This window comes from Tachypleus tridentatus, chromosome 13, assembly GCF_004210375.1.
Source record: "Tachypleus tridentatus isolate NWPU-2018 chromosome 13, ASM421037v1, whole genome shotgun sequence".
Lineage (NCBI taxonomy): Eukaryota > Metazoa > Arthropoda > Merostomata > Xiphosura > Limulidae > Tachypleus > Tachypleus tridentatus.
The window spans coordinates 79667675-79681427 of NC_134837.1; the positions used below are offsets into that span (position 1 = coordinate 79667675).

Below are 13753 nucleotides of genomic sequence, written 5' to 3' on the forward strand. Positions count from 1 at the left end.
CAAAAATCTTCAAATTTACACACAAGTATCAGATAACAAAGCTATTTGTACTTCTAAGTATTTGGATAAGATAGTTTTCATAAAGGAATTTCAAAATTAACATTCCCTGGTATCACTGAAAATTCATTAAGTTATTGGAATTTTAGCATGTCACCACTGAAGTGTGCTAATGACATGACATCATTAAAAGTTCAATTTTATGAATATGTTTTACTAAAATGTATGCATATATAAATTGGATAGCCATAACCATCAATGATGCATAGGTGAAATATTAAAGACACATTCAAGTTACAAATATCATTGGTTCAGAAAAATTAACATATCAATTATTATCCTACATGCCTTATGCTGATGAAGCATGATCCTTAGATTAGTGATTGTAGTTTGGTATTGCACAACCCACAACTGACTATTTTAAATAAATTATTTTCTTTTCCCCATAGGAATTTTCAGTAAAAGGAATAATCTTCCAATTTTACGATGTTGATATTCTTGGTTGAGGTTTTCTAATCACCCAGTGTTTTGTAATGCTGGAATATATCGCACATTTATTATTATTTCAGTGCTGGGAAAATATTTTGATATATACTTCTCTTACCTGTCTTTGCATTATTCTACATGATAATTTTATTGACTGTAACAGCTTTTAATCCAATCTGTTATTTTTTATAACTGCTGGCCAGAATCATAATTTGACTGTTGTACTCTGCTGAGTGAAAACAATTGACATATTAGTGAAATTGTTTCCTGTATGATAATTTATATTCAGAAATATTGAGTTTTTCTAAGCCCTCAACAGAAGCATTACTTTGAAAGTCATAAAATGATTCATTGTTCAAAATAGTACATTCTAGCACTTTTTCAGTATGTGTTGTATGCAAATACATCTTGCTCTTGCATAGTATATTTCATACTAAGTATTCATTTTATAGCTACAAAATGTTTTGAAATTCTGATTTGGAACATAAATAATCCAGTTGAGGTTATGTGAAAATTCAGACCTACTTAGTAATTTTCTGTAGCCAACTCCAATACAGAAGTTATCTGTACTTTGAGGTGGTTGTATCCTATGTTACCTTTTATGTAGAATACTAGATTAATATTAGACACAGGGAACAAGGATACTTTTAGATTATTGATTCATTTTTCTCATTGATCAGCTACAGACAAAGTGAACTGAAAACAAATTTAGTATTTTTAATCACATTTGCTCTGATCCTGTAAGGCTAAAGACACCATGAAGTTGTTTTTTATATTTAATTATATCTTCCAGCATCTGCTGAATGTGTTGTGCTTAAATTTCATTTACAGCAATGTTGTTTTTTTTCTTTTACATCATTAATTACTTTACGTAACACAATACCTTATCAATATGATCACCAGTTTGTTTTTTATTAATAAAATTTGTTTCATTGTAACTTCGTATTGAGTCTCCTTGTTCCACCTACAAAAGAAATCGCCAAACTTGATCTTCCACACACCAGATCCTTGAATTTTAGTTGTTACACAGATTAGGTAGCAGTGTTAATTTTACCATTAAAATTTCCACAATATGCTTGAATAACTTTGTGCTGTTGATAAGGATCCTAGGTATTGTAAAATTAGTACTTAATTATTATCTTCAATTCCTTCAAGTTTAATAATCCTCATGTTCTCCTCATGAGAAATTAGAGACCACTTTTGCAAGAATTGTAATAGAAGATTCAACCTGCTTTGAAACCAGAGAATCCCCATTTCACTTGGAAAAGGTCTATTTTGAGTGCTCCCTATGCTTCAATAGGTATTATGAAACCATATGCTGTAACCATCTACATTGTGTGAATTACAGTTTTGCCTATCAGGAATCATTAATAATGTCTTGTTCTTCAGCAGATCAATTGAGCTCAAGAATAGTGCTTTAAAATCACCTGTCATAATTACACTGAACTCTAGTGAACTGTACAACAATTATGTAGGCTGACATGCAATTCTCATAAAGGTCTAAGCTAGATAAGCTTGTTGAAAGTAGTTAGAGACAAGCTGCAGTGGGTAGATGGTATCTGCCAACCCTACTTGCCTTTCAATGACATGATTGGCATAATTTACAATAAATCTGTAATAGGTGTTAATGATACATGCCAGTTAGAATCAAATGTTCAAAAGATCTCGGACAGTGGCACCACAGTTATGGTAATATGTTACTCCAGTAAGAACATTAAATCAAGAATTTAATATTTGTCAAAATTTAAATACTCCAGATACTAGATGAAGAATATTCCCATATGAAATTAAGTTGTCTTTACTATTAATTGTAGAAAATAAGTGGTGCTAATGGATAGTTGTGTTGGATTCATGGACCCAATAACAAATGTACATTAGCTTAGTTCAGATGGTCTAACATTAAATCCCATGGAATACCTGGAATTGCAATAACTTTGCAGCTGGGTAACCATTGTTATGGAGTTGTATCACTAGTTTGACCCTGTAGGTTTTGTTATAATACTGATTATTAGAGACATGCCTGACAAAAATTATCTATGACAACAAAGTAAGAAGTTTTAACTTTAAAGGAGTTATCAGAATCAAACTGACAATGTTAGCTGCAGTGGTCTTACCAGAGTTAGCTATTAAATATGCTGATCCTATCTTGCGAGACTACAAAAAGAATTACAAAGATGTTGTGGTAACTTAGTTTAGTCTGAATGGCAGGAATATCTCCAACCTGGTAACCTGCTTGGACAACAGCAAATATTTGGTTTTACAACATTATAATTGAGAGTTTGATTCCCCTTAGTGGACAGAGCAGATAGCCCAATGTGGCTTTGCTGTAAGAAAAAAAACACACTCACACACGTATATCTCCAACCTGTTATTCTGGTTGTTCCTATAATGTGGATGGAATGTCCTGATCCATGGCAAAAAGATGTGTTATAATATTGATAATTTCATAATTGGTATTATTGATATTCTCTCTTTTCAGCTTCATAGAAGCATGCACATCTGCTAAGTATAAAACACAACTAGCAACAGGCTGCATCTGCTAATTTAAGATAAGTCACAGTTTGGTTCGTGCCGATGATGTCGGTTAACAGACATATGTTTCTCCTTTGTATGGTTCTTTTAGTAATGTAAACAGAGCCAAGTATAGTTTGATATGGACCTCAAATAGAATTTCTAGCAGATACAGGTGCAAGAAGTATTCTCTATAATCTTCTGACGTATTGATCACTATCACTTAAAACACCATTCTAGCCAGTAAGTACAGACTTTTTTCAGGATGGTGGTGAACTTGCCTTGAAAGAAGATATCTGACCCATTACAAAATGTCTTAAGACTTATTGTAAGAGACTGCAACTAAATATTACCATTTTTCCTTACACAAATCAGTTGTGATAATTCAACTCACTCCTAAAGCAAGATATGTTCCAATTATAGTTTCTAAATGTGGGAAGTAAATGGTACAGATATTGGCTGGAATATTTTTTGTAAGAAACTAATGCTATCACTAGTATTACTTCAGCCACATTGAAACAATAAATTCATGGGTGCCAATAACCTAAAGTTGTTGATTTAAGATCAACTTGGCAAAGAAATCTTGGAAGGTTGGTAGAACCAGTGGTCAGCTGGAATGTATGAACATTACCCAGCATGTTGTATTGTGTAAAATGGATCATTCAAACATGAAAGTGCATGATTTGTAACCACTTATACTATTAAGAAAAGTGCAAAAGATTTTGTATAGACTTTGAATAGGTAAATATTAATGTGAGTGTTAGTGTTTCTATCACTGGATGTGGATGAATGTTTCAAAACATCGGAAGGATCCCATTAGTTTAGTTCAACATATTTCACTTCTAACTACTGAGATGTCAATCTAGATGATATAAACAGAGTCACATGTTTTTAAGATTCAAAGTTTGTACTCCTGTGTTTTGCTTTATAACATTCACTCTGTAATGTGTATTGAAGTGGCTGTTAGAACTGGTATTTGTTATCATATCTAATGTACACTGATATTACTTGTTGGCACATTTAAGGATGCAGTTGAAAATTTTAAAATATTTGCAACAAGTAGGTTTGACACTTAAGCCAAAGAAAAGTTCTCTATGTAGACAGACACAGTTTCTTTGGCATCAGTGAATAAGGATGGAGTGTCTATAGTTAATGGTAAATTTGCCCAAACCTACAAATGAGAAGAAAGTCTAAAATTTTTTCAACAATAGCAGCATTGACAGGGAAATGTAAAGCCATTTCTGTCACTAGCAAGTGTCATGGTTAGTGCTTTGGTGTTATATTATTTAAGATGAAATATTTCATTCATCTTAGACATGGGTGACAGCAATGTTGGAGCAATAATGCTGTGAGTACATAATGGCATGGAGTGTGTTATACATAAAACAGACTCTAAGGTCTACTGGATACTGCTACTTTACCATGATTGCAGACGAGAACTGCTTGAAATCAAGACATTCATCAAGTACTTTTTCCACTACTTGTATGGTTTAAAATTTGATGGTTGCATGCAACTTGTTTTGTTGAAACTGAATAAATCTCATGGAACCAAAACATATGATTACACAGAAATCTTGATGTTGCAGGAGTATACCTTCACAATAACAACAGAGCAACAATACAGAAACACAGATGGGCTTTCTTGCCAACAGGTAAGAACTTATTCATACGTTAATTATTTGGTTCCTGAACATAATCCTATTGTGATATCTATAATCTCAACTTTGACAATGAACCATACAATATAGATAAAATTCTGTTCAATTGATATCAAATATACCAGAAAGCATGAAAAGAAAAACGGTTCTTTTTTTGGTTACTATTTGACATGTTACAAGGTAAAGTATGACAATTACAAATTAGTGAAAATAGTAGAGAACCACATAAACATTGATAATTGTTTAACCAACGCAGTTTGTAGGAGGGAGTGATATACATTTGCTGCAATCTATGGAAAACTATCCAAATTTTCTATTTAGTGTCACTATTGGCGAATGGGATGTTGAAAAAACAGTAACAAAAACGAAACAATCAAAATCGCACAGAAAGAAGCCATGCTTGTGATTTTATCCTTCGACAGTTTGGGTACCTTGTCTCTGTGTATATATACATTGTATCGAATGATGCTATACATTTTCAATTTGGTGATTTCATATTTTAGGTTGTAGTAATGTGTTTTGGTCCTTCATGAAGCCACAGATACATGTAAATGTCTCAACTCTAAGTCAAACCACTCCATTATAAAAATGAGCATCACAGACTATTTAGTTTTAAGAAAAAAAGTAAGCTTTGTAATTCCAAATATTCCAAGAAGGAAGAAAAGCGTATCACCGTAATCCTCATTAACCATGGATACCCAGAATATTTTATAAATAAAAAAAAAAAGATAAAGGAAGAAACAAACGTTAAGAAAATTATATACGAATAACTTATCCCCTTGCGTCAAAGATCCGTCTGAAAACATACAAAGTGTACGTAACCAGCATAAATCCAGAAACTAGAAAACAATACAGTTTCTATCACATACCAAATCGCTTAAAAATACAATGGAGAAGAAAACACTTGTGAATACGAACTCCAATACAATGGAGAGACTACAAAGGACAAAAGTTTAGAACTCAGGAAAGTGGTAGGCACACAAGATAGCCAAGAACCTGCGACATTGATCTATCTGCAATAGTTTTATCATGACAAGGAAGACCATACAATATATTGGTATAGTGCTAAAACATAGGAAAATAAAATAAGTATTCTTCTTCCATTTAACTGATAATCTGGTAACAAACTCAACCAACATACAAATCAACAAAACTTGAAGACTTGTATCTTAAGTATTCAAATAAGGTTGTTGATTAAAGACATAACGAGAGCGAGAATTGAAACAAGAAGAGAACGCATAAGCCTCTTTATCAAGAAAACTAGTGTTCAAATCTACCGCAACAGAAACAATCTCTTTCAGGACTCCCCCTGTAAATGGCAGCGGTTGAAACATAATCTACAAAGTTAGTGATTAGCACATCGTGACTAATAAGACATTTTAAGCTAATTAGAAATTAGATTCATGGAGATATTATGTTAAATTCTAAATTTTTAAATTGTCGTTAAATTTTAATTAATTTCAGCTTGAAGATAAGGTAAGAAAAGGTTGTGGTTTTAAAATACCACATAACATTCTTCCATATTCCAAATTTTTATATGCTCTTACTGGGAAGATGCTAAACTTAGTAGTAGGTCTGTGCAAATTCAGTCATAATGTTTTTTGTTGTTTTCAGTGGAAGGGTCTAGTTATAAAAACTATCCACTATTTCGTGGGAAAGCTGTGTAGTACCATACTACCTTTGTGCTTTATCACTGTCACGTAGAGATGAAATATTTCTGGTTTTTTGAGATCCAATTTTCTGAGTAATATATTTCCGTTACCTGATTTTTACACACACTTGTAGCAGACAGCTCGTGGCTCCTGCACACATACAGTACATCTCGATAGCTATAATACAGTAATGTATTGCCTTTATATTTAATATATTTTTCTTTTTATGCATCACAGAATAAAATTAAACCAATTATTTTCATCTGAAATTATCATTAATTATCATTAATATTCGTGTTGTTTGTGTGTGTACGTGTTTAAAATTAAGCACAAAGCAACACAATGAGCTATCTGTACTCTGCCCACCACGGGTATCGAAACCTGGTTTCTAATGGTAGGAGTCCACAGACGTACCGCTGTGCCACTAGGGGACGTTCGTGTTTGTTACTACAGTAACAATATACGCTCAGAAAATACAGGAATATCATACTATATGGGGTAGTTATACGCGCTCTTTAGATGTACATGGGCCATGTTGTATGCTTCAAAGGATTCCTATTAATCAGCTGTATCAGCTGAGTGGTTTCGTGAAATGTTAAATGACATTTTGCCACACAAAATTAATCAATATATTGAAAAGCTAAAATCTTTAACATCTTTTTAATTGAGTTTTTGAAGTTCTGGCTATTATTTTCAGTTGTGTAAGCTGGTACCAGCTGTTCTTATCTATAATAATCGAACAATTATTCCCCCACGTACAGTGAACGTCTCTTATAGTAAAAATATTTTGATAATCCAGAAAGTAACGGCTAAGAAGCTTTTTTGGTCCAAAAATCTTTCAAGAATCTGAAACGTTTCTGGAAATGAGAATAAAAACGTAGGCTCTTGCATAGTTCAACAGCAAGACAATTTAAGATACAGTTAAAAGTTCGAATTCTAAATATGCTATGTGTAGCCAGTTCCATTTCTGGTGTGCTGGATTCATTAAAAAATATATATGCTGCTTTCTTCACTTTCCAACTTCCTTATATTTATGATTCACCACATAGGCTTTAGCCTTTTGTGCAATATAATTAAAGTTTTCTCAAAAATGTAGCACAAAAGTGAGTAGAGACTTGAAAAAGTTTCACAACGTCAAGCACGTCAACATCAGTTTACTACAGAAAAAACTTGTATCATTGAAACGGCTCATTATTCTATGTCAGATGAATGTTATTATGGCAGTTTGTATTTTATTTTACCAATCTGTATGCTTCTACCCTCGCACTGAACCTGATGTTGTGAGCATTTGTCTCCATAAGTACCATTTTAATTATTAAATAATAGAAAAACATTGATTTTGTGATACCTACTTTGACGCTTCATCGAGTCTTTGACAGAGTTTTGACCACAAGTTTATTTAAGGTAAATTGTTTTAGAGTTGTTGTAATTGGTAGATTGATACAGAACGAAAATTGTACAAAGACTGTAAATATGCAAAAGAAAGCAGCACATCACAGAGAAGGTTAAGCAAATGTGCACTGCATGGAAGGAAGTATACAATTGGATTAAGTTATTTTACTCTTTCGTTTAGCTTTGTGTAAATGCTTAACATGTTTGGAGCATATAGTTCTGCCCTTGGAGTTAAGAAATATCAGTCTGACATCTTCAATTAGCTTTGTGATTATGACTGCTATGTTTCGATCTTATGAGTGTGGAGTTTGAGTAATCTTAAAAACAATTCAACTGGCCTTTCATTTGGTTTTACGTAATGAAAATAAAATTAAGCAGGTCAATATGACCAACATCCAGTTAAGAGTCTTTACTGGCTGAAAAACTACTTTGTAGTTTTGATTTCAGTTATTATGGATTATTATACTTTCCATGGTATCAGATGAATCAATTCTTCATGGATAGTTTTTGAAAGATAAAACGTTATTCCTTCTCCAGCAACACTATATTTTTCAATGTATTGTAAAAATAATAAAACTTTGCCATCAATTCAAGAATTCTCATAAAGCACTCGTCGTTCTAAAATCCTAAAGTTTCGTCTTCACCTCGATAGGGAAGCATTTTTCAGGGAGAAATTTTTATTATTTCAACAGTTATTTAGCCAATCTATAAATATTTTGACTGGGTGCAATTGACATAGTACTCTAAAGAGTGATTGAAGTTTTATAATCATAACTGTTTCCATGTCCATTGACTCGATTGTGGAAGTTTTTCCAATCACCAAACCCACTCCAAAACCTGATTATCTGTTGCTAAATATCTTGCAAGGTACACAAAAGACATTACTGATAGATGGTGAATAAGCGAGCTATTTGCAGTTCACCTTTTCCATATTGTCCATTTTGCATTCCAATAAGCTCAGTGGCAAATATCGTTTTAAGGTTTTCCAAGACGTCTTTGAATGCCGAAACCCTAAGGTTCTGTTCTATCGGTTGCCTTGAAATCTGTTCACACAGTACATTGTCAACAATAAATACACCAGGATCACGAAAGGCAGTTGCAATATGGTAAGTTAGTGATGGTAATGTTTAAGTTTTTGTTGATTTTTAGGCTTCTGCTGTATTATGTCTAACCCTGACGAACTTTCTGCTATGGTTTGAGTTTAATGATATTCAGTCAAAAGAATTGTCAATTTTGGTCCCGATGACAGCACCAATTTCTGTGTAGATTGTTTCTTTCGCTTTTCAACATCACTAAAATATGTTCTGCCAGACATGACTATCAAATACCATATATATTACAGTAGGTGTAATGCTAAATATTAACATCAAACAAACTCGTATCAGCGGGTGGACGCAGCAAATAGCCCGATGTGGCTTTGCTATAAGGAATAAAAAAACACACACACACTCGTATCAGTGACGTCACATTGAAATATTAAGAACCAATTATAAACACATAATTTGATATTCAAAGATTAGGTCTAATGGGATTTTTAAATAGATCTATATTACCTTGTTTCAAGTAAACAAAATATTATAAGTAAAAAGTATAGCACCACATTTAAAATATCTTAGCCTGCAATAAAATAAAATAAATATTTCGCCTGTGGTGTAAGAAAACAACAACATACTCTCTTCAGATCTAGACGCGGTATAGCCATGTGGTTAAGGCGCTCGACTCGTAATCTGAGGGTCGATGGTTTGAATCCCGTCACACCAAACATGCTCGCTCTTTCAGCCGTGGGGACGTTATAATGTTACGCTCAATCCCACTATTCGTTAGCAAAAAAGTAGCTTAAGAGTTGGCAGTGTGTGGTGAGGACTAGCTGCCTCCCCTCCAGTCTTACATTGCTAAATTAGGGATGGTTAGCAAATAACCCTCGTGTAGCTTTGCGCAAAATTCAAAACAAACAAACAATCTTTAGATTTAAAATCGTCGACCCCTTACATTGGCGCCTCTTAAAATTTACTGAAATGCGTTACGAGGGCTGCATTGAGAGGACAAAGTAGGCCTGTTCAGAGACGTATAATTCTACGTATAAATCATGGCGATGATTTGCAAAATTATGAATGATAACGTTGTTCGTCACTCATCGCAAATATAATAGTAACATAAAAGCTCCTAACAAAACTTTTTAAACAGTTTTTAAATAGTGGAATTTTAAAACCAATAGGCCTAGACAGTTTACTTATTTACCTATATTTCCAAATGTTAACTGTCTAACCTATTGGTTTTAAAATTCCACTCTTTAAAAACTATTAAACAATTTTATTTTTGCAAAATATTTACAATGATTTGTTTCTTTACAATAGCCCTCAGTATCATAGATCTACACATTTTATGTTAATTTTAATTTTATACAAAAAGTTAATGTCACCACTGACCACAGACAGATCTGTGGCGTTATATTGAAGAAAGAACCTAAGTATAATAATTAAACACCTTCTAACGATAGACCTATTTCAGGTACAAAGTTATGTTTGTACGCAAAATGCATAGATCAAATTATAAAGCATTCAAGAGATTCGACAAAATATTTATTATAAAATAATTCTGAACCTTATGTGTTTGACTGAGTTTGAAAAAGAAAGAGAATGGACATAGTGTAAAACATATAATGAACATCATCTTTATTTAAACTTCAAAATACAATTAAAATAGCCCCCCGCTAGTACAGCGATATGTCTCCGGATTTACAATGCTAAAATCAGGGGTTTTATTCCCCTCGGTGGGCTCACTAGATAGCCCTGGGTGGCTTTGCTATAAGAAAAACACACACAAATACAATTAAAATAATATATGTATTGAATGAAGGACTACACCTTCCTTCACTTAATAGTTATTCCTCTAAACTCTTCTAAACGTTTAGTAAACATCACAGAGTAAACTTCAGAAGAGTATCATTATTTAAACAAAAGGTTAAACTTCGTTTGCCAAACTAAAAGCTCAAGTTGTAGAAAGAGAGAGAACTATAATATACCAAATACGATAGCACAATCTCTCAAGGTGCAAGCCCCACTTGTGTCCCTGTTGATCAATCTCAATAAAACATAAGAGTTTTTTTTTTTTGGAATTTCGCACAAAGATACTCGAGGGCTATCTGTGCTAGCCGTCCCTAAGTTAGCAGTGTAAGACTAGAGGGAAGGCAGTTAGTCATCACCACCCACCGCCAACTCTTTGGCTATTTTTTGCCAATGAATAGTGGGATTGATCGTAACATTATAACGCCCCCACAGCTGGGAGGGCGAGCATGTTTGGCGCGACACGGGCGCGAACCCGCGACCCTCGGATTACGAGTCGCACGCCTTACGCGCTAGGCCATGCCAGGCCCAAAACATAAGGGAGTTAATAATGTCGAAATATCACATGACTCGCCACTGGATAAAACTGCTTTCCTCTTAACACACGTTGTGTATTTTCACAGGTATATTTTTCACGGACAACCAAGATATCATCTGAATGGAATGACAGAAAATAAAGATACTAAAACAACATAATTTCTTTAACTATTTGAGGCCGGTTTAGTTATTGTAAACACAATGTCCCATTTACGATATACTCACCACGTGTATCAAAACCCGATTTTCAGCGTTGTAAGACTGCAGACGTAGAAGTGACCAACTGGGGACGCTTGAGTGCATTTTTACATTTTGAAAAGGCCGGCATGGCCAGGTGGTTAAGGCACTCGACTCATAATCCGAAGGTCGCAGGTTCGAATCCCCGTCGCACCAAACATGCTCGCCCTTTCAGCCGTGGGAGTGGTATGATGTGACGGTCAATTCCACTATTCGTCGGTAAAAGAGTAGTCCAACAGTTGGCGGTGGGTGGTGATGAATAGCTACCTTTACTCTAGTCTTACACTGCTAAATTAGGAACAACTAGCGCAAAGGCATGAAATTCAAGAACAAAAAAGAAACTTTACCATGTCCTAACTCGCAGACACCACTTCATGTCGCTCTTACTTCTCCAATCATAATTTAAATACAAAGTTTTGAAACAGCTATTTCTGGATTAATAGATTTCTTTCTGTGCAACTTTTCGAATCTAACAATGAGATATGATCCTGTACAGCAAAAGTAATAAATTTGAATTCGTTATATTTCACCACAACTTTGTTGGCTTAGAATATGCATGAAAGTTTATGCGTGTTTTTCTGATAGCGAAGCCACATCAGGCTATCTGCTGTATCCGGTGAAGAAAATCGAACTCATGATTTCTAACAATGTAAATTCGAAAACTTACCGCTGTCCCAGCGGGAGACACATAAAAATTACTTTCTACTCTAATTAACGAATTATGTCACCATTAGTTTCTTATTATTATCTGTCAGTCACTAACACCATGCACGTACGCAGGGGAGGGGTTGGTTGAGCTCTTTTTTTTTGTGATGTATAAAAACAACAACAAAAACTTGTATAATTATAGCGGAGTTGCTTATGGTATTTAATGTTTTTAAAATTTGTTGATTTTATGTGAGGAGACATGCAATTGTTTAAGCGATATTTCAAACCGGATTGCTTCCAGATTTAATTTCATAGCACCTTACTTTTTTAAATAAATATGCCTCCAAATCGCTGTAGTATTAGTAAAGTACAATATATGTGGCTTCTGACCTTACAAATTAGGAAAAATAAATAAATAAAAACGTTCAAACATTGTACATACGGGCTTGAGCACGTTTTGATTTTCTATGTCAATTTTTTAAAAATAAATATATTAACACCATTTTACTTTGGGAAAAAATATAGCATTACCTCTCATCCAAGCCTTCACACAAATTAAGAAAGAGAGTGAGAGAAAGAGAAAACGAAAGAAGACCATGATTATCTGACGCTGTGGTTCTTGTATAGCTGTACTGTCTCGTTAATGACGGTATTATTCGAGAACTGGATGTCACAGGAGTAAGAGGCGACGGCCGGCATGTTTCAGGTAGTGAAAACTCAAGAAATTTTGTAAGAAATATATAACATAATTTTAAAGGAAATTCCGATATTATTTTCTTAACTTTATAACTTTAATGGTTATTTTGGTCTAAATTTCGTAACCATTTACCCTTCCATTCTCGACTACTGTACTGCCAATGTCAGTCAAACAAACTCAGTAGTCGAGCTTGTGTTTCCAAACATCAGTTGCATGAGTAACTAACGTATGAACGAAACCAGGTGTCGCTAGTGTTTTGATATCAGAAAAGAACAATTTTTACTTTTGATGGTAAGTTTAAATAATGTTTTCGTTCAAGTTTTATGTAATATTCAAGCTCATTTGTTTGGCCGTGATGTGGAATTGCATTTATGTGTGAAAGCTTAAAAATAATCTCACTTGTGAGCAACGAACAGCATTTCTTCAAACTTGGGGTGGTATTAGGCTTATGACGTTGTTATGGTTAAGCCTTGCCTGTTCTTCAATTTTTTGATATTGAGTCATGATTAGAAAATTGTTACTTTAAATAATATAACATATCTAATAAGTAACACTACCATTTGCTAATTTCATTTGAATTTAATATAAATACTAAAATAGAACAGGAGTGTAAAGGGTATAGCCTATAGAGAAATGCATTATTGCCATTGAATCAGTAGGTACAGAATACAAAAAATCATTGATCCAAAACCAATGTAAAAAGAATAATTTTCACTGGCATTTAGTAATGATACGCTTGAATGAGGTTTGCACTGAACAAACATGATTAGTATCGAAAATTTAGGTTAATCTTTAAATGCTGTCACATTCCTCTTTTGAACAGTTACCTATCAAATAAGTTACTTATGATTTACAATGGAAGTTGTATATTATGAATGATAAATGTAAAAGCCATTGGTATATTTGTTAAGTTAAGGTCTTCATTTATTTAAGTTAATAATGTTTACATTTAAAGCTACAGTTGTTTCAGTAACAGTACATAAAACCTTTAATTCTAGTAACCCAGTTGGACATACTTGTTTTAAAATAAAACGTTTTTGAAAATAGAATTGAAATTACATCATTAATACTATTTTACTGAATGAGTACTTGATA

The 13753-nt window shown here is 33.5% G+C and overlaps 1 protein-coding gene across 4 annotated transcripts in view; it reads left to right on the forward strand.

Moving 5' to 3' along the window:
- The first annotated feature begins 12545 nt into the window (after nt 1-12545).
- The window catches only part of LOC143240423 (ubiquitin carboxyl-terminal hydrolase 9X-like), a 147666-nt gene continuing 146458 nt past the window's right edge, over nt 12546-13753 (forward strand). For 3 of the 4 annotated variants that reach the window (XM_076482835.1, XM_076482838.1, XM_076482839.1), the window contains exon 1: nt 12546-12667. The gene's annotated coding sequence lies outside the window, so the exon portion shown is untranslated. Of the gene's footprint in view, nt 12950-13753 lie in introns of all 4 variants that reach the window. The other variant, XM_076482836.1, reaches the window with a different exon arrangement.